The sequence below is a fragment of the Coenobita brevimanus genome, chromosome 1 (genome assembly GCF_032717465.1).
Source record: "Coenobita brevimanus isolate Jiangsu-jjx chromosome 1, ASM3271746v2, whole genome shotgun sequence".
NCBI lineage: Eukaryota > Metazoa > Arthropoda > Malacostraca > Decapoda > Coenobitidae > Coenobita > Coenobita brevimanus.
Genome location: NC_136954.1, coordinates 26,577,933 through 26,582,932, shown reverse-complemented (window position 1 = coordinate 26,582,932; position 5,000 = coordinate 26,577,933).

Genomic DNA, 5,000 nt, shown 5'->3' with positions numbered 1-5,000 from the left:
GAAGAAAACGGATCGGTATGAGGGTAGGGATAAGAGGGGGAAAGGGATTATAAGGGATGTGGGGAGGAGGAGAGAGAGAGGAGGGGATGAATAAGATGGGAGAGGGGGAGATGAGGAAGGAAGACAGGGCGAAGAGGGGGAGAGATGAGAGGGGAAGATGGGGTGGAAGAGGGGCAAAGGTAGGAAGGGGAGTGGACTAAGCAGGACAGCCGGCACACTGGAAGAGAAATGAAATGAAACAGAAGTGAGAGGAGAGAGGAGAGACTGGAAGGAGGAGGAACTGGAGAGAGGGCAGACTGGAAGGAGGATGGACAGGAGAGAGGAGGGAATTGCAGGAGGAAGGAGAGAAACGAGAGGGGAGAGATGACCGAGGGGATGAAATGAATAGGCGGCAGTGGCACTCTGGGTGGAAGTTAGGGCAGCCCACGCCACCTTACCCCTCCTCACACTTCAAGCTGAGAGGTCCTTATGGCCAGAGTAATTACCCACTTTCCACAATATTACACTCACAATCAGAATGTAATTTTCTACTCAGCAAATTATTAAAACGAGGCTCATAATCTTCACATACAACAAATGGTTCATACATTAAGTGAGAATTTGTTTTGGGTGGAACAATTATCTTGAAGATGGAATATAACACTCAGTTAAAACTTTTCATTTTCTTACACTCAGTCAAAATTATACGTGCATCATATTGTCTAATTATAATGGAAGAACATACAGTGACCTGAAAGACTCGCTGAAAACCATCTTAAGTTTTTTTTTTTTTTTTTTGGTACACTGAAAGCCACAATTATTCGCCAAATGCATCAAACTCACTAAGATTTAAGGCTCAGAGGTTGTTTTGGTTGTAGAAATTATGTAGTAAGCTTAATTCTACACTGACAATCACAACAATCATTTATTGTCTTAAATATCACAATCACAACTACAGTTTCCTAGTAAGCTCAATATAACATCGTGAGACACACAGACCACATCCTTAGCTTGGCTCATATTTTAAGCTGAGGGATCACTGTGGAATACATCACTAGTAAGCTGAATAGGACACTTGAAAGCCACAAATAAATGCAACAGCCATCAAATTCACTAATATATGAAGCCGTGACATCGTTTGCATTGATTCTTATTTACCTATTTATTAATCTATCTATATATCTATCTATTTATATATTTAAGGATCTGGCTCTATGTAACCTTAAAACCCATGATTCGGGAGACGTCTTCTTCGATTTATTTTAGACACCATAATTTTTTTCTCATTCTGGGAGAGATTTTTCGAGCTGGGAAGAACGTATATCTTTTGTCATATTCCTTCAGTGCAAGAGGTCTAATTTAAACTGAATAATATTGCTCGATTTTGCAATAGTACACCAATAAAAGACAACACAACATGAAAATATTAAAATTACTCTTCTATTCTCGACAAGTTAGTCACATAAATCTAACTAGCTCATAATTCAAGCCGGAAAGTCGTCTGGTTAAAATAATTATCTCCGTACGCTAAAACACACACACACACACACACACACACACACACACACACACACACACACACACACACACATATTGTTGTTTTAAATCGTGGTATGATACAAAAACCCATCGCCTAAAAGCAAGTCCAGCAATGCACTCCTGCCAGCACTGAAAAAACTTAGGTGCAGTAAACAAAATTCCCCTCCACCCACCACTACTGCTGCCACCTGTCTCCAGCTGCACTACCACACACTACCACAACTCCAAGCCAAAGTGACCACCACCACCAACACCACCGCAACGACAACAGAAACTACAACATCCACCACAACCACCACCATCACCACCACTACTACTACCACCACTACTACTACATCACCACCATCACAAGAACAGAAACCACAATCACATCTACCAATCACCACTACCACCACCACCACCACAATAACGACAACAACAACAACAACCCCAGCATCCACCAATCACCACTACCACAATCATCACCATCACCACCACCGCCACCACTACCACAATCACCACAACAATTTCCCTCAAGCACCACCATAGCCAGCACCACATTCATCACGAATACCATCAAAATCACCACCTCTACCACAACCACAACAACCACCACCACCACCACCACCAGCACAAAAACAACAACATTCCCAGCCAACACCACCACCACCACCGAGCACCCTCACCACTAACCATTCTCAGCATCATCACCACCCACCACTCTCGCCACCATCCACCACACTCGTAAAATCCCCGCCACCATCCCCACCACCATCATTATCATCATCATCACCACGCACTAAGCCCTCAACTGCTAGATATAATCCCAGTTGTAAAAACCGTCCGCCACCTTCACTACCCATTGTACCTGCAACAATAAAAACATTACAAAACTGCAATTTCCCTTAAAGCCTTTGCAGCTCTTGAAAACTGAAAACAGTTGCTATTCTCCCGTACTAACAACAACAGCCGCGGCCGAGGTATCACCGTAAACGACAAAAATACGAGGAAAATAAAAGTCAGCCTCACGAACACTTACTCCCCCCTCTCCACCCTCAAAAACAAAATAAAATAAAATAAAGAAAATAAAACAAAAATAAAGAATGACACGAACAATTAATGAAACAAAGAAATAACTAAGTAAAAAAAAAAAAAACTATTGTCTGTTTTTTTTGGCCACCTACAAATGCAACAAACACCACCACCACAGAAGCACAACCGCTGGCACGAACACACCCACATGCAAGAAGGACCACTCACAGACAGCAACAGCCGCGCCCATCAACCGGACTAAGGGCCCAATATTTGACTTTGCCCTGTGACCTTGACTTTCGACAGATTATTCTCAAAACTGAATTACAGTACTGTACATCGTTCTTGCCTAATCCTTAACCCTTCCACCAACCTTGGACAAATCATATCAAAACTAAGTTGACTGTCCGATAACCTTGACCTTTAATCTTTCTCTGTGACCTTGATCTCCGACTCACTATTCTCAAAATCGATTCACTTTATCCTTGTTTTTTACCCGAACTTTCCACAAACTTTGGTTAAAATCAGAGATAAATCGCTGAGTTATTTTGTTAAGGAGCACATACACAGGTGGAACTCTGCCCTTGCCCTGTGACCTTGACCTTTGATTGTTCCCAGAACTGAATCACTTAAATCTTGCCTTACTCTCCTAGTTTGATCTAAGCTGAATGAAATCTGTTAAAGCTGATTTTGTTAGGTCACTGTTTGCCCTACCCTGTGGCCTTGACCTTTAGCCTATTGTTCCGAAAACAACTGGTTTAATTAGGCTATACGCTATCCCTCAACCCTTCCACCAAGTTTTGTTAATATCGGAGAAAAAACTGAGTCAATCTGCACACACACACACACACACACACACACACACACACACACACACACACACTGCTTACTTCTTTTCGACTCACCTAAGCAGAAGAGCTTACTGGGTTGGGGAAGAAGACAGGCGTGGAGGGTGAAAGTAATCGGATCCTGGGCTTGTCTGGCTCAGCACGGACAGGATTACCCCGCGGCGCAGGGGTAGGGGGGGAGGCTGTAGGGGGGAAGGTGGACAACTGTGAGGGGCAAGGGGGAAGGCAGCAAGATGTATTCCACGAGCAGGGATTTTCAGGGAACGGTTGTAGTGGGCAAAGGCTGTGTGTGTGTGTGTGTGTGTGTGTGTGTGTGTGTGTGTGTGTGTGTGTGTGTGTGTGTGTGTGTGTGTGTGTGTGTGTGTGTGTGTGTGTGTGTGTGTGTGTGTGTGTGTGTGTGTGTGTGTGAGAGAGAGAGAGAGAGAGAGAGAGAGAGATGTGGTTAACGAAGGATAGGGAAGGAAGAGAAAAACAAGTGCTATGACAAGGCCGAAAAGGGATACGGCAGGAAAGAAAAAACTCTGCGGTGGAGAGGAAAATGAGGGGGAGAGACAGGGCTGCGGTGGAGAAAAAGAGGGCTGCTTATAAGGACAAGAAAGGCTGTGGTATGAAACGGCAGGGACTGTGATAGAGACAGTGTGTGTTAGAGGCTGACAGCATTTCCCCGCGGCACAAAGGTAAGACTGTTAGGTGTAGAAGGATAATGTGAACGACAAGCATGTGGAATAGGGATGGGCTGCGGTGAACAAGGTAAAGACAGAGATATAAGAAATATAAAAAGGAGCACCGATGGCAAGAGAATGGTGAGAGGCAGAAGAGGATGTGGAGGGTAAGAGAAGGGAGAGAGATAAGAATGGTTGTGATGGGCAAGAGAGGTAGAGAGGTATGAAAGACTTTGATGGTCAGAAGAATGGAGGCTTAGATGGACCTATTTATGGACGAAAATGGCTGTGGTAAGAAGGATACAGGTAAGGAGGGAAGTAGCATGGCCTGTAGTGGAGAAGGGGAGGGCTGTGGTGACGGGCAGGACTGTGGTGAAGAAGGGCAGAGCTGTGGACAAGAGGAGAGCTGAGGTGAAACACAAGGTTGTGGTGATGGGCAGGACTGTGGTAATGGGCAAGGCTGTAGTGGAGAAGGGGAGGGTTATGGTGAAGTGCAAAGCTGTGGTGGTGATGGACAAGGAGGTGGTGGAGAACGTCAGGGTTGTGGTGAAGAGCAGGAATGTGGTGGTGGCGGTGCGGAAGGATGTAGTGGGAAAAGGGCAGAGATTGTGTCAGAAACACAGGATTTCCTCGAAGCACGTGGGACAGGCAAAAAGGTAAATCTGTAAACTGGAGACCGGGCGATCCAAGGCTAGACCACAGGGATGTTAGTCAGGGCTGTGGTGGGCAAGGGCTGTGATGAAGACAAAATTAAGGGCTGTCTTTAGGGACGAGAAAGGTTGAGGAAAGAGACAGAAAGAACTGGTAGAGGTGAGCTGTAGTAGAAACGAGTTGTAGAAGAGATGGGCCGTGGAAGAGACGGGTTGTAGGATGTGGTGGAGACTAACAGGATTCTCCCGCTGTCAATGGTAAAGCTATTAGGGGAGGAGGAGGACGAGGATAGATGATGATGATGAGACTG